Consider the following 22,596-nt stretch of genomic DNA (forward strand, 5'->3'; position numbering starts at 1 on the left):
GTAGTTATTTGAAGTACACTAGTTACATGCATGCATGCATTAACTAACTGAACTCACAATCAGTTCCGCAAACTGTTGAAACTAATCTAAATGAACTTAACTCGGTTAATTGAGCTAACTAATTACAACTCAAAGTACAACTCATCCTGATCTCCTTAATTAAGGGATAACTTCCTCAATCAAAGGGAAGATTGTTGCATGTCTTCACATAGACTTCATTTTGATTTTCTCCAACTAATTAACTCAAGATGAATTAATTAATTATTTTACAAACAGTTGCTAAGATCAAATTCGAATTTTAATTCTCAATTTTAGTTCAGGGACTAACTAAAATTGGAATGTATCTCGAAATGCTATTTATAGCAATGCTATTTTTAGCACTTCTATAAATAGCATTTCTTGTTGCTATTTTCAACACTCCATCTCAACAAGAAGGGATTATCTGTCACCACAATCCTCTCTCTGTGGAACTCGAATTTGCATTTTGACAATGCCTTAGTCAAAATATCTGCATCCTGCTCCTTGTTTGGAACATACAGCAACAACATGATCCTCTTCACCACAAAGTCTCAAAGATGATGATAACGGATATTGATGTTCTTGGACCTGTCATGAAATACTAGATTCTCAGAGAGTATGATACAATTCTGATTATCGCAATAGATCACAATTGGATCCATCCTCTGACCAAACAATCCAACTAGAATTTTCTGCATCCAAATGTCCTCACATGTTGCCTGACTGGAAGCCATGTATTCAACCTCTGCTAAGCTAAGTGTAACTGACCTCTATTTCCTGCTGTACCAAGAAACTGCAGCTGAACCAAGGTCGAAAAGTCCTCCTTATGTTCTCTTCCAATCTGATGGACTCCATGCCCAATCTACATATGTGAAGCCCTGAAGCTTCACTCCCTCTATCCATCTGTGCCATAATCCATACTGAGATGTACCTCTAAGGTATCTCAGCACATGCTTCGCTACCTTCTAAAACAACTTGGTAGGCTAAACCATAGCTTGACTCAGTTGGTTCACTGCAAAGCACAAATCTAGTCGTGTGTTCACTAAATACATCAATGAACCCACAAGCTGCTGATAAATAGTAGCAGCTACTACCTCACCTGAAGTAGCATCCTCCTTCCTCCAGTTACCTGCTAGAGGAGTCTGCATGGGCTTGCACTTCTCCATGTGGAATCTCCTAAGTATCTCATTGGCATAGTTGCCTTGAGACACAAACATTTCCCCATCCTTCTGCCACACTTCCATGCATAGAAAGTAGTGCATAAGACCCATGTATTTCATTCGAACTCTCTTGCAAGGTCCTCCTTACAAGACTTCATCAACTGATCATCACCTGTCAATATCAGATCATCAACATAGAGAACGATGATCAATGGCTTACCTTCTACCATGATGTGGTAAACGTTCGCATCTGCTTCACCCTTTGTGAATCCTAACCTAGTCAAATAACTGTTGCTATTGGTGTACCAAGCACGAGGTGCTTGCTTCAGCCCATACAAAGCTCTCTTGAGTCAGCACACATGCGACTCACGATTGAAGGTCTCAAATCCTTCGGGCTGCTCTATCTACACCTCTTCCTCAATCTTACCATTGAGTAACGCAGTCTTCACATCCATCTGATGGATCTTCCAACCCATCTATGCTGATTGTGCCAACATCGATCTGATAGATGAGTACCTTGCTACAGGAGAAAAATTCTCATCGTAGTCGATCCCCTCGACCTGTGAGAATCCACGGGAAACAAACCTTTCCTTATGTTTTTACACACTAGCATTAGCTTCTTGCTTTACCTTGTAAAGCCATCGGGAACTCACTATTGACTTGTCCTCTAGTCTTGGAACAACATCCCGCACACTATTCCGAACTATTGAGTTGTACTCCTCCACCATAGCATCAACCCAGACTAGTTGCTGCACATATTCCTCGAAGGAAGATGGTTCGATCTCTACACACTCCCCAACAAGGGCCATGTAACCAATGTACTGCTCGTGTGACCTCCTTTGTCTACGCTGAGAAGATGGTTGTCCCACATTCTCTCTCGCATCTAGCATTAATCTGTCAGCTTCCCTTGAGTGTTTCTACCTATCTCTAGAAGACTCTGCATGTGTGGATGTCTCCATTCTTGGATCCTCTGCATGCGGCTGCTTCGCATCAGTCTGAGGCTCCTCCTCCTTAGGAACCGAAAGTTCCTCCTTTGCATGTAACTTGAGCTCCCTCTTAAGGGAAACTCGCATGGCCTTCTGCTCGTCGAACTTTAAATCTCTGCGTACCACTATCCTTTGACTGGTAGGTAAGAACACTCGATAGCTGTGCGGTGTATCAGTGTACCCCACAAGTATCCCAAACTTAGCTATTGGCTCTAGATTCTTCTGGGCATCTTTTGTCACATTGCAATAAACCGATGATCCAAAGATCCTAAAGTGACTCACATCTAGTCTCTTCCCAGAGAAAGCCTCAACTGGTGTCTTCATCCCCAGTATATGATGCCGGCTTCTATTCTGCAAGTATATTGTTGTATTGCATGCCTTAGCCCACAAATGAATTGGTAGGCTTTGGTCATGCAGCATCGCCCAAGTTTCTCCCACAATCGATCTGTTCTTCCTTTCGGCCACTGCATTTTGTTGTTGGTTATGGGGTGTCGTCAACTCCCATTTAATTCCTTCTTCTGCACAAAAGTCCTTAAACTGTTGGGAGACATACTCTCCACCATTGTCACTTCACAAGGCTCTTATTTTCTTTCCAGATTCTTTCTCAACCAAGGCTTTGAACTCAGAAAACCTTGAGAAGGTTTGATCCATCTTCTACATGAAGTAGATCCAACATCTATGAGAAAAATCATCCATAAAAATAACATAGTACCTTTGTTTAGTGGTGGAGGCTGTAAAGAATGGTCCACAAACATTTGTATGAACTCGCTCCAGGATTGCTCCAACTCTACTATCTCTATCCTGAAAGGAATATTTTGCATACTTACCCAAGGTACAACCTTTGCATGTATCCACTTGCTCCAGTTTTCCCTTGGGAAGTCTGGTAGAAATCTGCTGCATGATCTTCAAGGCTCCATGGTGCAAGTTGCCCAATATTCTATGCCATAGCTCGCTAATATCTTGGCTCTGCACCAAATCTACTTTGGAACTCAATGCAACATAGTCATCTACCTCTAGCTTGTAGAGATTATTTACTCAAATCCCAATCCTCTTGGTCTATCCAGTGCTGATATGCCTCAGGAATTCCTTTCCTTTGCTAAATACTACATCATAGCCTTTGTCTTCCGACATTGCGATGGACGCCAGGTTCTTCTTTAGACCAGGCATATAGTTTACATCAGTCAAGGTGAGAGGAGCTCCATGCTCCCTCTGAAACGCAACTGTACCTTCACCTAAAACATGGTACATTCCATCATCGCCCATCTCTATGCACATCTGGAGGTCCTTCTCCTCCAAGGTACTGAATAGACTCTTATCGCCGGTCATGTGGAATGAGGCTCCATTGTCTAGGTTCCAAACACAACCCACCATCGATGAAACCATGCATGCGATGAGGGTGAAATCTAATTCAAGCTGTGAGGCCAGTGCCTCACCATCTGATCCTTTCAAGGATCCCTTCTTGGATTTCTTCTGTGGACAATTTGTAGCATAATGGCCCACCTCATGACAATGAAAGCATCGCACTTTCGATTTGTCAATCTTCTTCCCACCATGGGAATAACTCGATTTGGAATGGGAAGCATTCCCCTTCCCTTTCCTCGCCTTAATTGCTAAGATGGGATTTTATTCATCATCTTGCTTTGATGAAGATCCATCTCTGGTGCTTCTCCTTATCTCCTCTTGCATCAGATCCGACCAAAGTTGTTCCCAATCTGGCAGTTTCTTTCTTCCATTTACTGAGTCTTGGTAGCTATGCCATCTCTTAGGAAGGCTGAGAAGAGCAAGACTCATGATGTCATGATTGGATATCGTGATTCCTACACTTCCAAGCTCATCCCTGTAGTGGTGAGCTTGTTCAGATATGCAGAGATCGTGTCACCCTTTTGACTCTTGATTTTCCAAAGCTTGTCTTTTAGGGCCAGCTTCCTCTCGTCACAGCTGTTCTAATATAGATCCTTCAATGTTTTCCACATTGAAAATGGTCTCTCCTTCCCATGGAGACTCGAGACAATGTGGTCTCGAACTCCCTCCAGAAGAATCCTCCTCGCTCTAGCCACACATTTCTTCCATTCCGCCAATTCTTGGGCATTAGCAGCTGCTAGCTTGGGGACTTCCGATAAAAGAATGTAGTGAAGCTACCACTACGAAGTTCATCTTTGAGTTTATTTTATCGAGGTTTCATTACCCTAGGATCTTTATGATTGATAGGGATAGGCACTTCCTAAATGAAACAATCATTGCAATGCTTGAGGAATTCTATGTATATCATCAGAAGAGTATGCCATATCACCCTCAAGCTAATGGTATGGTAGAAGCCTTCAACAAAATCTTGGTAAGAGCCCTAACAAAAGTTTTCAATGCGAAGCGGAATGACTGGGATGTGCGCATACCAGTAGTTCTTTGGCCATATAGGACCATTTGTAAGAAGTTGACAGGCCTAACCCATTTCTAACTAGTATATGGGCTAGAGGCTATAATGACCATGGAATACATTGTGCTAAGTCTGTGGATTGCAACATTGATAGATATGGCTGATCATGATACAATGGTGGAGCGTCTCGCACAGCTGGTAGAATTGGAATAAGATCATTTTCTAACAGGATTTCATCAATAGGGGTAAAAGGATCTTGAAAAGGCATGACATGATCACCATACAAAGCAGTGCACCTTCGAAGTTAACAATCTAGTATTTCTATATGACAACAAATATACAAAACTCTAGGTGAAGTTTCAAATGCGCTGGCTAGGACCTTATGTCATCAAATACATTATAGATGGTGGCGCAGTTCAGCTCACAAAGCTAGACAGGGAATTGTTTCCAAGTAAACTTAATGGCAGTCGACTAAAGCTATATAGGGGTGATCCCACCTCTGCGTAATGACTATCTGATGGAAGGATAGTCTTAGTACTCCAGGCAGCTGCAAGGAAGTATGGAACTATAAACTGCACTATCAAGAAGTCAAAAAGACGAAGCAAGAGGGTTGCACGATGGATGGAACTAAGGCGCAAAGGAGAGTTGCGCTGAAGACACTGTGCCACAAGGATGGGTGCCACACATCTTGATCGACAAATGACCATTGGAAGCATTGTAGATGATTGGATGGAAAAATTTCCATTGGAAGGAGCGAGGAAGATGCATTTATGGCGTGTATCTTTGGAAATATGTCGCAATAGATGTATTAATGACCAAAAATTGGAGGGAATGGTTGGATTCAAATTCAAAATCATTTATAAATATCACCTTCTAACGAGAATTTGAACACTTTTCTTCTTAAGAGTTGATATTGAGTTTTTTCGCCTTGTTTTATGCCAAGAGTTGAGCTGTATGTTTGAGCTAGATTGGGAGGAGCTCTTTTCATGACCAGGGTTGGCTAACGTACCTAACTTTCTCTGAGAACATTTTCTGGCCAGCATGACTACAACTCTCCTGAGAAGGAAGCAACGCCATCTCTTCCTACAAGATTTCCGACTATGGCACCTAGGTATCCCCGACCTAAGCCTTTTATATCGTAATCTTCTGCATCCAAGAAAACTGATAAGAAGTAGAAGAGACCTCAGCAGGTCCCGGTGAGACAGTCACTGCAGAAAAATGTTACAGAAGTTTGCAAGAAGGGGAAGATGGATCGGTCACAATAGCCGACCGAGCCAAGGGATTTGAGTGAAGAAGTATTGCATGAAGGCATCAAGGAGATTAATGATGAGGCTGATTCGATGACTCGACTACTGAAGTATATCCCACCACACAAGGCCACAACGAAAGTACCTAAAGACCCCAACAACACAAAATTCATGGTGACTATGCCACTCTTGTTGGAGGAGGTGGTGTTTGAGGGCGCATTGTTGGCTTGCATACCAACCCTAAAAAGGAGGACTGGGACTTATGGGATCACGAGAACTTCCCTTAGTTGGCACCAACCAAATACCTGTCCAAGGTATATTATGAAGCATCGAAGGTTATGCAGTTGGAGCCAATGAAGTGGGTCCCTGGTGTTGGGGCCGCGGGGCTCCTGAATATGCTTTGGGTGCCGCATTTCAGTCTCACCAATATAAATACCATTTATGTATGACAATTGCTCACATTAGTGCATGATTGGTGTCTCTGGATGGGAGAACCCATCCCAATCACAAACATGTTGATCCACCGGGTCACCTTGCTGCCATATCAGGGTGTGGATCTAGAAGAAGCGTTTGGAGGAAAGACATAGGAGAAGAAACCCGTAGACCAAATGAAGAGCGAGTTTGGGTTAATCAAGAAGTCACATGGATATTATATTCGCTCGATCATGGAACCTGTGGTATAGTGTTCCGCGCATATATTGGCATGTAAGATCATGCGTATGTGTCATGCAGAAGAAGTTTCGACACTAGTCATCTCGTTGGCCGTGCAGTGTGCCAAGGGAGTCTAGTATAACTGGGCTCAGTACTTGTGCAACAAATTTTTCGAGAACTGTCGGGAGGCCCAAGAGGGGTCCATGGAAGTTCATTATACCTGGTTACTATTACTAATTACTTTGGTGGTGTGGTGAATGCCCGAGGATAGTCAGTTTCCTCAATAGGAGATGGAATTTCTAGAGGCAGCGAAGTTTGCTTCACTCTGGGCTACCAAGGATCCTGCACGGGTCACAAAGGCAAAAATATTCTGGGTCCTGTTTGAGATGGATCTGGAGATGATGATTAGCCAGAGACCGAGGTTGTGACCCACATTGTACACATAGTATGTTCCCCCCATTGATTTCAAATTGGACTTCCACAACTTGCATGTTCGCGCAACGAGGGATCCCAAGAAGACATGGCAAAAGCTACCTTACTTGGTGGCTGAGGAAGATGTAGTAGAGATCATGGCCAAATGGCCACCCAAATGGCTAACCCCATTAGATGTGAGTGCAGGTACAAGCAAGGTCACGGAGGATACCACCACGTAGATGCTAGCCGTAGAGAAACAAAAGGAAGCACAGAAGGCTGCCGCCTGGGAGAATGTTACGCATCAGAAGGAGGTTGTTACTAGAGAACAGGAAGCAACAGACAAAGCATGAGCAACTTGCACAATCACAATGTTGCAGACCACCATTGACATTGAAGAGTCCAATACACAGTGAACACCGAACCGAGAAGAAACATAAGAGGAAGAAGGAGGGGGCATAGAGCAGGGAACCCCCTTCATGGTAAAGAAGTGATAGAAGCAAACATCCACAGGGTCGTGAAAGAAACAAAAGGCCGACCGATTAGCCGGAGCGACCCCGTTAATCCTCACTAAGGAGGAATTAGATGACATCAGTGATGTGGTTCGCAACATGACCTTAGAACTTTGGGGCCACTTTGAAGAATAGTACCAATAGGTCCTCTTAAAGGTTCAACAAGACTTGAGCAAGTTACAGGTCCAAATAGGTTGAGTACAGGAGAGCGTGGGACAGGCAAGCATGGAGAAAGCGAGCCTGCATCAAGTGAGCGCATTAGTTCTGGACACAGACAAGACTTTGGATCTCCATATTGTGTAGCTACTAGATGGAACCCTATGTGCTGAGATATAAGAAGAAATGGGCCAACTAATGTAGATTAAGAATCTAGGCCTAAACCTCATGGCACTCCCTATCCAAACCCTGCATGAGCTTCACCAGGGGGTCTCCGATGAGTTGTGTATTAGGGAGCAGCATGCATTTTTGGTTATCAGTGAAGTGAAAACAAACAACCAATAGATCTTTACAAAAAAGGTGCAGCCACTCAAGGAGAAGGATGAAATCACCACGTGAAGTCAACCATTAGAGGTAGCCCTTACACGGGCTTGCAATGAGCTACCAAAACTTAACATTTCGGTTGAAGCAGCTTCCGTGGAGAAGATCCAAAAGCTATTCATGATAGTAAAAGAGTCAAAGGACGAAATCGGTCGAGTTTGGTTTGAATTGTAGTTACAGATATTAGAGCTACAATTGAGGTTGCATCCTATGACTCCTCCATAGGTCCGAGGGCAGCACAGAGCTACTATTAAAGAGGGCATGGCCCATTTAGAAAATACAGTGAAGGGTTGCACCAAGCTATTTGAGCAGGTCGTGGAGTTATGGAATTAACTGCAGGAGGACCTGACTCTACAGAATATTGGCGCGAATATCAGGGAAAAACAAAGGCAGTTCGATGACATCTGATTGACTACAGGGACACTAGTGCCAGTACAACAATTCACGAGGTCGCAAGAAGGAAAGTTGCTACAAACATAAATTGATGAGTTGCAATGCAAGGAAGAAATTATTTCTTCCTGAGGAAAGTTGTGGACAGAGGAGGCTAGCCAGCTAACTGTCTCAGTCCAGAGTAAACTTAAAAACATGCAGCAGACTCAGAGGACCATGAGCTGCATGGTGGACGACCAAATATCCAAAAATTGGTCGAGGAAGTGAAACAGGGTGCTACACAGGGAACAATCAATCTGTAGGTTTTGAAGTTGGAGTTCCATGAACTCCAAGTGAAGATCGAAGTGCCAACTGAGTGACTGGAGGACGAGTCATGAAATTTGTGTTGGGAGCCTATTGGGATAGGGTTGATGAGCCCCAGAAATGGGTAACTATATGGGCTCATTCTGCCTATTATTTTAATTTAATCCACCATTCTCAATAGTTTTGTGCATGTTTTTGAATATATTTATGTCAATAGAGTGAATGGGGATAGTCACTTTGCCACATAGTCTAATGAGTGTTTATTGCAGATTTTTGGACATTTTTGGACAAGGACCAGGCATTTATGAGTATATTGGCAGCCAAAGTTGAGGAAACGGGGATGAGGACTTATAGGAGGGGTGTCTCCTTCATTAATGATCCCTTCCTCAAGTTCTCCATCAACATCTCGGAGTACAAAAGCCCACAATGATGATTCCAGGGGACAGCTGAGCAAGTCTAGTAGAGCTGTTGTTATCTTCAGTTTTAGGCAGCCAAGTTCCTTATGTTTAGGAGGACTGTTGGGAGTCCCCACTTGTATAAATAAGAATGCTTCAAGCCTTAGTAGGTTAGCCATTTCATAGTATATTTTCGCACTTTTGTGCAGCCTTGTACTCAGCTCATTTTTGAGCTCTTTTTGAAGATAGTTTTGTGATGTAACTGCTATTTTTTTGATAAATGAAGATGAACCAAGTTTTGAACCATCACTGATCTTTTCTAGAGGGCTGAAGCTCTTGGGTTAGGGCCCAACACAATCTGCCCAACACCTCCTTTATGTATTTATATGATTTTGCTTGCATTCATGAGATAATCTGTTGTTTAGGTTAAATCTTGCTTTGCTAGTTAGGTTGCTTTTGATGGTTAGAATAGTTGTTCTTGCTTCATTTGATTGGATAGTTTGTTGCAGTAACAGAAAAAGATCCAAAAAGGCTACTAGGAGCTCTTGATCTCCTTTCTCCCTCCTTGGGACCATGATTTGAGAACAAGGCACTATTGCTGCCACCAAAAACACTGTTTTTTCTTTTCCAATGCAATTGCTAGTGTGATATTTTGAGTTGGAGAAGTTGATATTAGATTGGATTCACATGCTTAGATCATTTCATATTCATTTACCATGGTTTTCTCACATAATCTTCTGTTCATAAAGTTCTGTTCAATATTTTTTGGTTTTAGGTCAGAATTTAGGTTAAAATAGACAAAACTTTGTTTTCCGTTCTTGCTTTGGTCAGTTTTGAGAAGTAAGTGTGCAGCTCTCTTGTAGAACATTCCAGCTTATTGTTCCTCCATAACACAGCTTGTACTAGTTCATCTCTCAAGATTTCCCCACTCATTCGCCACATTTCACCAATCTGCCCTAATTTCTACGTTTTTCCACAAAGTTGCTTTCTTTCCCTTTGAACAAATCCAACCATCTCCTTCGTTCTTGATCTTCATTGACAAATTCTAGACCCCTCAACACCTTCATCCAGCCTTCATTTCCCTTTTCCCATCATTTTTCCACCTTCAAACCTCCAAAAACTACTTTCGGCCTCCTCCTGTAGATCCTCCTGTAGAACCTCTTATAGATCCCCTGCAGCCTCCTGTAGAATTTCCTGTGAGTGATTTTTCGAAGTCTGATCGCAATGGAAGTATTCAGAAGGGTACTAGGGGCTTCTTAGGACCCCTCCACACCTTCCTCACCATCTTTAAAAGCCAACTCCATCTTCCTTTGCCACGAACCCTCTGCACAGTCACAACCAGTCAAATCACAAGCATAGTAATTCCACATAAAAATACTCAAAAGTACAAAAAGATGATTTCTTCTCATTTCTTTTCAGAAGTAGCTTGAATAAATGTATTTTAACTTTTCAGTAGTCAATGGAACCCATTTCATTAGTTTCCATCTCTTTTCTTTCAAAAGTAGGGTTAGTGGGTAGACTATGGTTTGCTAGGGTTTGCTAGTGTTTGCGTTTGATTTCAAGTTTTCATTCTCTTTCTGCAAGTAGAATAGCCTCTTTAGAGTTAGATTTCTTTCATCACAGATAAAAGCTTCTTCTGAGAATTCATAGAAGTTGGCTTTAGCTCCTAGCAAACTTGCACCAGCTGATCAAGTGACAGCCTGCGGTAAGAGCTAGTACTTGTGCATACAACACCGTCGCTTCCAAGTTTGTTACGAACTATTGGGTTGATAAAAGTAAAGTCGGGAGCCCCAAGAGTTGTAGCATTATTGCTGCAATACTGGAGCTCACCAAGGGTCTCTTGGGGTCAAGTTTTGGTACTTAATTTTTGCACAAATGTAAAGTCTTCACGATTTGAGGAAGCGAAGCATGAAGATAATAAGAGTCGAAGGGGTTTTAGTCCCTTAAGTTGTTATGAGATAAGAAGTTTCGAGACCCACCCATGGTCCGTGGACCATAGTATTGTAAAAGAAAAGAATATATATAGAAGGGTCATAGCAAGTCTAAGAGATAAGTCATAACTAGAAGATCATTGTTTGGGTAAGAAAGCTAAGGTCGGAAAGTATGTTTCCTATACTTTGGTGAAGGGGAAGGCTCCTGCAGCTCAGTACATGGAGACCTTGGTAAGTCCGCAGGTTGAGCATGTGGGCCCCTACATCTAAGTGCGCGGGGAAGAAGAGTTTTTACTTGAAAGAATACATCTAATAAAGACAGTTTTGATCGATTAATTGTGCATCTGTGTATATATATTTACTTATGCAATTTTCTATATTTTTTCTCTATATTGCAATTTATATGAATGAATGCTTATGTTATGCGTGAAAGTGGTATAACAATAAGATTTTTTGATGTTATGAATGTTTAAATACCTTTGCGAAGATATAGATGTTGTTTAGATAAATTATTGTAGTTAACTATTTCGGAAGGGTTTGGGCTTGCGAATATAGATCTAAGCCCTAGAAACTGAAGGAACCCATCACAAATACCTCTGGGTGCAAAAACCTGGTTCTGTCATCCCCCAATACTACTTCGGGTGAGACTGTATCTTGCACTACGTAGGTTGTTGCCAAAAGGGCCAACAGTTTAGGGTTTTGTTGGTTGGCGTAGCTAACTTTGAACCTGGGTCAGGGCCCATCAATCCAACAATTTCCCTAGAGGATTCATCAGTTCTATTGTAAAGTATTTCCTCCTATGTAAAAGAGGTACCTCTCTTTAATCTGTAAAAGACCATAGATAAATATAAGGATAAATCTCTATATTTTCTTCCTATAACTCTAATACATAAGTTTTTTCAATGCTAAATAGGAAAGGATAAGGATCTTACCTCTACTGAACACTTTCCTAATATACCCAAGCTTAATGCAATCCCTAGCTTCAAATCCCAACTCTGCAACTATGTACCTACACACCCTCCTCAACCCTAATCAACATGAAATAAATTAAATTTATGATTAGATCTAATCTATTCCTCTTGATTTAGAATCTAATCCTCCAAATTGGGACATGAAATCACATCTGTTAGAGGGGGAGTGTTGTAACCTAAGGTATTACACAATGGAGTTACTAGTATAACTTCGCATAGCATAATATATAAATAGAATTATATATCAATATACATAAGCACACATAAAAGAGAAGGAATCATACAAGTACTTGTGAGGTCAACAACAAGTATCTTTATATAATTATTAATACCACACCATTTAAATTCATGATCTAGTTTATTTATACATTGATCCAATTAGTAGGTAGTTACAACTATTTTAACTTCCTTGATTCATTGGCCCAACCCAATGATCAACTGAATTACATTTCATATTCCACTTATTTTCATAGTTAACTAGTTTTTCCCTTGGTTGAATGGCGGGTTTAATCAATAGAGCCAACTAGGCCCTCCAACATATCCTCCACTCTCAGATTTTATTATCCTTAAGAAGAGGGAGAATTTTCCTTACAATTACAATATTTAGAATGTGCTAGCTTTTGAAAAATTTGGTTTGTGCAATATCATTTAGTGTAAAACCTTCATGGTGACTTATTTAGAAAAAGTTTAGGTTCTTTCCCAATGCTCAATTATGGTTGTATAAGTTTCACTATCACCAATCTATACATATATTGGATGGAATAATGGATTGATCACCACTCTCACTAGTGGATCCTCAATACTTATGGTGGCCTATGTGTGTAACCCCACTTTTCTAAGTACATTATTGATTCATACACTAGATAGATAGTTTGGAGTTAAATTTGATCAAATTGTAACCTATCAAGGGTTAGCTACCTTCATTTTCTATTGATGGAGGGAGGTCAAAATCCCATTTTGTCGAAATTGCTAGCCAATTTTGTGTAACTAATCCATTGCCATTACTTGATGCTTGTTTTTTGTAACGTTTTAGTCTTGATGCATAGTAATTTCCACATTTTTGGGTAAGATATTGTCCACGTCATGAGGTACTAACCCTCCTTAATATAGTTAGTTGTGTTTTCAATTTGATTAGCATGGTTGTTTAAGCTATGAAATTTTTTTTCTAAATTCAAAAGATGCAACCCTGGATAACCCATTTAACTTCTATTGAGCCTAGGTAGCTCTTTTTGCATATAACATTTTTTTCCTTCTCATGAGTTATTCTTATAGTGAATATAGCACAAGCGATGAGTTGTCCATGCAATTGATATTATTACTATGGGTTTTCATGCATATTATGTATAATGATTATGGATCATGTAGTCAAATGTATTTTCCTCAAGCATGGTTGACTTCAATTTGAAAACTTGAATCAACTATGATACACATTTCCACTAATGATTAAATTATCACTAGTTTCCTATCAGTTGATTTTTTAATAGACAAAATTGGTGTGCTAATTTGTTTAAGTTTACTAGTTGGTTGAATATGGTGCTACTAAGTGTGCTTCAAGGACTAATTGCACTTGTAATTTCATGTTTGTTCCTTGTTGTTGATTTGGTTGATTAATTGATGTTTCAGAGGCTATTGTTTGTGTATATCTTAGTTGGTTGACTACTATGTCTAACCATGCCTCTTGTGGATTATCAAATTGCTTTATTGCTTCTTTCTCCATAATTTCTCTTAGTATTATTGCTTCCCATATTGTTTCTAACCAATCAAATTCATCTTTTTATGATGATAGGATTAACAATATTGGATCGATGGCAGAGTTTGTGAAGTTGACATATTTGGACTAGAAAATTCAAATATTGTCCTTGGTGGGGACACTATTTTGTTCTACTATTTTGGCATTGGTGTACCATTTAGTGGTTTCAAGTAGGTTATATGGATATAAGGTGTGCACTACTACATTCATTTCTAAAGTTATTACCACTCTTTTACTGTGCACTTTGCTTGAACTACTTATGATTTCATTTGGTCTAGATAGTCTATGTTTCCTATCATAGGGGAACTGTACACTACTTTTGAATTTGGGTTGTATTGTTCCTCCATCTATTGTACTTATTGTACTCTCTATGCAATATGTATGGAAATGATCCCTAATATGACTTGTCAATTTTTACCTTCGTAAAACCATTGATGGTCCTATGCAAATATTTTTATCTCAAGCTATTTTTCACATTTCATTTTTTTGGTCAAAGCATCATATATGCATGTTTTAGTTGTGTTACATATTCAATTTGGGATTTCTTCCAGTAATTCTTATTGTGCCTTGATTTGAATGCATGAAGATGAAAATTCATGAGCCAATTATTGAGGAATATGTTCATTGTTGATGATTGTGCAGTCACTAGTTTCGTATTTTCCTTTGTTTCCTTAAACTTTCCACAATTATTATATAGGATGTAGGTTTTAACCCGTACATAAATTACCTGCATACGAATTCTAAAACACAAAAAAAACAATGTGAGAGCATAACACATAAAACACATATACACATAGATTTTCCCCTGGATCCCAAAACCGGCACTACTAGCTTGATTTTTCATTATGTTCCTTTCAATGTTACAATACATATTTAAACATGCCGAAGCATCCAATACCATGGACCGAAAACCATCGCATCCAAAACCATGTGTGAAAATCATGCATAAAACCATAGCTAGGTCCACCAAACCTAATATATGGTCCAAAAAAAATTTCCTGGGGTGCTACCCCGGAACCCGTAAAGGGGGGCTACCTGCCACCCTCAAACCCCTTGTGAGCCCCTTACTACGCAATCGGTGCAACGAAGGGGGGGCTACGCCCCCCCTCTAACCCCCTGGTTAACTACGTCAAATAGTCATGGAAAGAATATAACACAACCCAACATTCTCCCACTTGTTGTTTTCATTCCACAAGAGAGCTTAGTCATTTATCTAGCCCTGCAACGCCCATTGTTTCCCTACACCAAGAGAACTTCTTAGAGCTCACAGATTTTATCAATGCATTTGCAGTATTCTTCAAAGTGTCCACCTTTACCAATAACACCTCTTTGTCTTCTATCATATCCCTCACAAAGTGATATTGAACATGAAAGTGCTTTGTATTTGAATGGTAAGCAGGGTTCTTTGCCAAGAAAATTAAACCTTGGCTATCACAGTCTATCCTTATAGCTCCCTGTACTAACCCCATTCTTGAGCACAATCTCTACAACTAAACTGCTTCCTTACTTGCATGAGTGGCTTCCATGTATTCTGCCTCTGTAGTTGATAGTGCCACTACAGATTATTTCTTACTCATCCAACTGGCTGCACCTCCAAATAGGTTAAACAAATACCCACTTGTATATCTTCTCTGATCTAGATCTCTAGCCCAGTCTGCATCAACAAAGCCATGAATATCCAACACTCTGTCCAATCTTGGTCTTCCTTGGTAGCATAAGCCATAATCACTAGTGCCACCAAATACCTAAAAACTTGCTTCACTATTGTCTAGTTCTCCTTCCCTGGTTTTGACATAAACCTGCTCAATACTCCCACTATGTGTGCAATTTCTGGTTTAGTACATACCATTGCATACATTAGGCTACCCACTGCACTTGCATATGGAACATGGGACATGTCCTCTTCCTCTTCTTGTGTCTTCGGACACTGTTCAGCAGATAACTTCACCGGTTTACTATCTTGCATATTAAACCTCTGTAATATTGTCTCGACATACTTCCTTTGGTTTAACTATAGCTTCCTCTTTGCCCAATATCTTTTAATTTCCATGCCCAAAATATAGTTTGTAGCACCAAGATCTTTCATGTCGAATTTAGAGGACAATTGGGTCTTCAAATCCTGGATAATTTCTTCTTAATTTCCAACCAGCAACATATCATCCACATACAAGATCAAATAAATAATAAGGTCACCAATTAACTTAAAATACACATAGTGATCTACTTTTCTTCTAGTGAAGCCAAGTCCCCGTATAAATGTATCAAATTTCTGATACCACATCCTTGGTGACCGTTTTAACCGATACAGAGACTTCTTTAACTTGCATACGAGTTATTTCTTACCCTCCACTGCAAAGCCTTTACTTTTCTTCAAGTAGATCTCCCATTCTAGATCCCAGTGAGAAATGTTGTCTTCACATCCATCTTTCCAACCTCAAAATAAAAAGCAGCGGCAACAGATAAAAGTAATCTAATAGAAGTTACCTTGGCAATGGGAGAAAAAATATCACCAAAATCAATTCTCAGCACCTGGGAATAACCTTTTGCTACCAACCGAGCTTTGTATTTCTCCACCTTTCCTTCTACATTTCAATTCTTCCTGAACACCCATTTGCTGCCAATGGGTTTCCTTCCAGCCAGCGACTCCACCAGATCCCAAGCCTCATTTTTGTGCAAAGATGCCATTTCATCAACCATGGCCTCTTTCTAGAGTTTTCCATCCTCTGAATCTCTGCTTCCTTCACAATTTTGGGATCATCATCAGTAATAGATAATGAAAAATTTGAACAGAAATCAGATGGACTATACCTTTCCGGCTACCTTCTTTCTCGAACTGATCTTCTCACACCCAGAGTTTTTGGCTCTTCATCTTCTGATTCCTCCTCTACTGTAGATTTTGATTCTTCCTCCTTAAGCTCAAACTCTATCTTCTCAGGTTCTGTTGGTTGGACTTCATGTTTAATAACTTTTTTTACCTCTCTAAACACCACATCTTGGTTGTACACAACCTTCCTTGTTACTGGGTTCCAAATCTTATAACCCTTTAAACCATCCTTATACCCAATAAAGATGCACTTTTCAAATTTACTATCCAACTTGGTTCTTTTCTCCTTTGGAACATGTACATATGCATCACATCCAAATACCCTTAGATGTGAAAGAGAGGGTTTCTTACCAGTCCAAACCTCTTTTGGAGTCTTATCCTCCAATTTCGATGAAGGTGATCTGTTGACCAGGTAAGATGTTGTCTCCACCGCCTCTACCCAGAATTCCTGTCCTAACCCAGCACCATTAAGCATGCTTCTTGCCCTTTCCATCAATGTCTTGTTCATTCTTTCGACAACTCCATTTTTCTCAGGTGTGTATGGAGTAGTCTTTTGTCGTGCTATACCACACTTCTTACAGAATTCTTCAAATTCCTTACTGCAAAAATCTCCACCATTATCTATCCTCAACACCTTTATCTTCTTCTCTATCTGGTTTTCCACGAGAGCCTTAAATTCTTTAAACCCATCAAAGACTTCAGATTTCTTCTTAAGGAAATATATCCATGTATTCCTTAAGAAGTCATCTATAAATGATACATAGTACACAGACATACCCAGTGATGGAACCTTCACAGGCCAAACACATCACTGTGCACAAGCTCTAATATCTGTTTCGCCCTCTTACCACTAGAGGGGAAACTCACTCGATTCTGCTTCCCATATACACAATTTTCATAGATATCAAAATCCAGAGAGAAATTACTCATACCTTTTACCATACCTTTACCATGAAGTATTTGAAGGCCCTTCTCTCCAATATGTCCAAGCCTTTGATGCCACAACATGCTCTTATCTACAAACACCACTAAATTTTCTACTCCACTTTCAGGAACCATAGAACTGTTGCACCCATCAAAAACAATGCTACCTTAAAGCTTGTACAAAGTTCCAATCTGAACTCCCCGCATCAATACCAGTGCTCCCTAAACCATCTTCCAGGTATCCTTCTCGAACACTGTGTTTACACCTGCATCATCCAACTTGCTTACAGAAATCAGATTTCTGGCCAATCCAGGAATATGCAGAACACTCGGAAGTGTTCTAACCCTTCCACCTTGCTACTTCAACTTTACTTTTCCACGACCAATGATTCTAGCCTTCCTATCATCCCCTAGGAAGACGTCACCACCATCGTATTTATCATACTCGCAGAACCACTCTCTATGGGGACTAAAGTGAGAGGATGCACCTAAGTCAATCAACCATGCCTCATGATCTACATGTGTACTTGAAGAAGCCAAGTACACATCCCCACCTTAATATGATGTGGTTTTAGCCTCTGTAGAAGAAGCATCATCAAATCCCTTTCCTTTGTGAGGATCTTTAGATTTATAGTTCCTTTTGTAGTGCCCTTCCTTTTCGCATTTCCAGCACACCATCTTTATAGGTTTTCCTAGAGATTTAGATCTCCCAATCGATGACTTATTTTTGTTTTTGTTCTAGGACTGCCCTTGTATAGACAAGGCATCACCATTCTAGCTCTTCATATTTTTCCGTCTCATCTCCTCCGTCAACAAGGATGAGACTATTTCATCAAACTGCAAGGCAGTTGCATTGCTACCTATTGCAATAACCTCACTATCCCAAGAATCTGGTAGAGAACACAACAAACTGATGCACTTATCTTCATCTGAAATTTTAATATCAACAGATAATAACTGACTTACCACAGTATTAAATTCATTCAAATGCTCTGTCACCGAGTCTTCATATTTCATCCTTAGGTTATACAATTTTTTTTGTAAGAATAGTTTATTGACCAGAGACTTAGATTGGTACAAAGTCCCTAACTTGTCCCAAAAATCCTTCGATGTAGCTTCCCCTGATACATTTAACAATACTGAATCTAAGACACACAATTGTATTGTGCTCTTTGCCTTTCGATCCAACTTCTTCCATTCTTCATCGAATAGTCCTGTTGGTTTAGTACCCAGATCCACTGCAATCCATTGATCTTTTTCCACCAAGAGATCCTCCATGTTGAGTTTCCACAACTCAAAAATCTGACCATTAAATTTCTCGATCTCTATATTTCCAATGCTCGTCATCTTCTTTCACCACCAGAATCGATCCATTAGATCTCCTACTGAATAGGGTCTACCACAAGCCCAAGTGCAACCCCTCAACAATAAAGGCGTCCCCTTGAAGCCAAAATATCTTTGATACCAAATGTAGGTTTTAACCCCATACATAAATTCCTTGCATATGAATTCTAAAACACAGAAAATAAACAATACGAGAGCATAACACATAAAACACATATACACATAGATTTTCCCCTAGATCCCCAAACCGGGAGTACCAGCTTGATTTTTCATTATGTTCCTTTCAATGTTACAGTACATATTTATACATGTCGAAGCATCCAATACCATGGACTGAAAGCCATCGCGTCAAAAACCATGGACCAAAAACCATTGCGTCCAAAACCATGTGTGAAAATCATGCACAAAACCATAGGTAGGTCCGCCCAACCTAATATAGGGTCCAAAAAAAAAATTCTCGGGGCTCTGCCCCAGACCTTGTAGAGGGGGGCTACCGCCCCCCCTCTAACCCCCTGGTTAACTACGTCGATTAGTCATGGGAAGAATATAACACAACCCAACATAGGATTCCTCCAGTTTAGTCAACCTTTAGTCTCTTATATTCTTCTTATAGTTGAAGGGTTTAATCAACCAATTCTTGGACCAAATTCTTCACGTAGTCAAATGTATATTTGATAAACTTTGCATCTCCACATTTAATTTTCTTTTTCTTTCATGTTGATGAGTTTTAATACATGTTTTAAGGAATACTTCCTCCTTTCATGCTCTCCATGTTTATCTTGTGAAACACGTCCATGATCTAATTATTCAAAATACTTGCTGGGGTAAATATTAGTTTAGAATTATTCTTGGGATATTCCTCTAGTAAAAATTGTATGAAAATTTTTGGCTTCTTTCTTGTGGCCTTTTTTCCTATGTGACTGAATTTTAGTTGACTTTGTCTTCATTGGAGCTAGTTGTTGAGATGTTGTTTTATATAGTAATTTCTATGTGGGAATACCATTTGATGTGCAGTAGGACTTGAGGATGTATTCTAAGTGATAAATGATATTGTTAAGACTATATGATCTAGCTTCTCCTCCATTTCTAACACTCCCTTTTTCATTTCTATAAGGTCCTTTGTGGCTTTCCATTCTTGTAGAATTTAGAGTATTTCAAACAACACTTTTGGATTTTCCTTGTTCCAAAACAAGTGATCATATTGAATCTTTTCATCTATGACTATAGGTTTGTAACAACCCCGAGTTATATTCCGATGTAATAAATGGGAATTATAAAGGAGAAAATAAAACCAAGGTCATGGGATACATATTCCAAGCTAAACGAGGGGAAAAACATTACGTTGTGCACTACTTATGGTTAATTATTTATTGGCTATCGAAATTTGCATTGGCATTGGCATTGAAAAATTTAGGAAAGGGTAATAAATGACAATTAATTTAATAAATAAAGGAAAATAAGAGAAAAATAAGATGAAGAGACAAGAATATGCATGCAAGGGAAATTGAGAGAAAAATAAAAGGAAAAGAAAAGAAAAAAATGAGAGAACATTCTAACACACTCTTGGAAATTCTAGCATTCTCGCTTGGACAAGGGGAGGAAAAGTGGAGAGAGCACTTGGACACAATAAATAAACCAAAAAACAAGCAAGGAACAAGAAAGAAAAATCAAGGGAGTATGAGAGGAATTTGATAGAAGTAAGAAAGGGAAAAAATCAAGCAAAGAGAGAGTGGCCAATAGGAGGATTTTGCAGGTAATAGGTTGCATGTGTGATTATCTTGTTGGGATTTGAATGCATGGTTAATGCATTTTTTTTATTGGTTATTTTTTTCTCATTGGCATGGGATTTGCTTGGATCGATAGTGGTGTGCAACCTTGCATATGCCATTTCCTAGATAACCATGATGTAGCGGGCTCTCTCTTTGGTTGAGCTTTGGATTGCTGGTAAATTTTGTATCCTAGTTGAGGTGGTCTCAAGAAAATATCAAGGGTTAGGGTGGAGATGGTTTTCATCGGGAAGCCCTTAACAGGTGGGTGGAGATAGGAAAGATCCTCTAGCTATGGTGAATAAATTATGAGGCATCGAAGCTTATGTTGGTTTTGGTGATCTCTGGACCGGTTTAGGTGAGATCACTATGGCTTGAGGGTGGAGGTGATTCAACCTCTAGATTCCCTATTTGGATATGTTTTGGTTTATCCCTTGTAATCCCACATTTAGTCTTGGAATGTGGCATGGGAGTGACTGGTTGAAAAATAGATTTGGTTTAGCCCAATCTATGGTTAGGTGGTATGTGGAAGTCCATGAATTGTGAGGTACTATGTATATGCTAATATGTGAATTTTTTTATTAAAGATTAGTGAGAATAAGTGTTGATTTGTTGTTGTTTATATGAATGGTTTGTCATGGCTTCATTCTATTTAAATGTCAGTTACATGCATGGTATATTTCTTATTATACCATATTCTCTTGATCTAGATCTAATTCATGGTTTTATGAATGATGGTTGATTTGTATTAATGCATGTGCTAATTTTTGTTTTATTATAGCTAGTGCGAGAGGGTAATAATCCTTCTTAATGAATATTTGATGAAATAATGAAAACAATGAACAAGTTATGCATGCATGACCTACATGTTCTTGTTGTTGGTGTTGGACCCACCAACATTCAAGGGTATCCTCAATATGTGGTCCCAATTAGAACTCACGTAGGTTGCGATAGGAGCCCCATCTGGAATATGTCCCAGTTGTCGGTTATCTTAAATATATGCCTTGGCTCTAACTGTCAGCAAGAGAGAGGAATGAAAATGTTCCTTCAAAAAGAAAGGGGGTGTGTCTGGTGAGCCTTCAATCATATAAGTGTCAAATTTATTTCACTGCAGAGGGGAGGAAAAGCGAGCCTATAAGAGAGAGGTAGTAGTACCAACTTTGTAGAGACACACATAAATGAGAAGGATTCATACAACATCAAGAAGAATGGTCCACAAAGATGTAAGGGTCAGTGAAACCAATGTAATAAGGAGGACCTATCTAATATCTAGCAGAATAGTCCACAAGTATGTGACAATGGTAATAGAAATTATATCACATTCTCATTATGATAAGTACCAAAATAACTGAAATAGGTCATCTACTTTAGCACATATGAAAGCAAACATGAATTACAAGCATTCACAAAATAGTCTTACAAATATCCATAATCCATGCATGAAGAACGACTATCCCATAAGACTTCTTATATTAAGTAAAAGTTTAAAGACACATGTATACAATGAACACCACTATCTCCAATAGTGGAGCATTGGAGCCACTCCTTGCTCCTCAAAAGAACTAGCTTATCTCTTAATTCCTTGGAGGAGGAGGCAAGGTGAAAAGTCATTTTCTCTTACAATGAGGTTGTATATATAAAAATGAGGAAGTGATGCTTCACCTTCCTAATGAATATTCATCTGCCCTCGTGAATTTCTTACCTCCTATGACTTTTCAACTTTACATGACTCTTCATATTATGTTATGAAACTAGCTCACAGAAAGATAGAAAATAAAGACCAACGCCTTAGAATTCAGCCTCTTCGAGGGGGAAACCTCCTTTACATTACACAAATGAACAATTCTTGGATGATACAAATGACTAATCCTCCCTTCTATATATAGGAGTCTAAGGGGTCACAATATAATCAAGCCGACGTAAGAGTAATAACATAAGGGCACAACAATAACAATAGTGGGTTTCTATGGGGCACACTAATAACAATATGGGGAAAATAGGAGCACAATAATAACAATAAGGGATACAATGACAATATTAATAGGGGAATCCCTAGTATTATAGGGACCTAACATGCCCCTCTCCTTCCGAAAAGTGTTGTCCTC

Source organism: Pinus tabuliformis, chromosome J (assembly GCF_031772625.1).
Source record: "Pinus tabuliformis cultivar Carrire ecotype Pingquan chromosome J, CPIR1, whole genome shotgun sequence".
In the NCBI taxonomy this organism is placed as follows: domain Eukaryota; kingdom Viridiplantae; phylum Streptophyta; class Pinopsida; order Pinales; family Pinaceae; genus Pinus; species Pinus tabuliformis.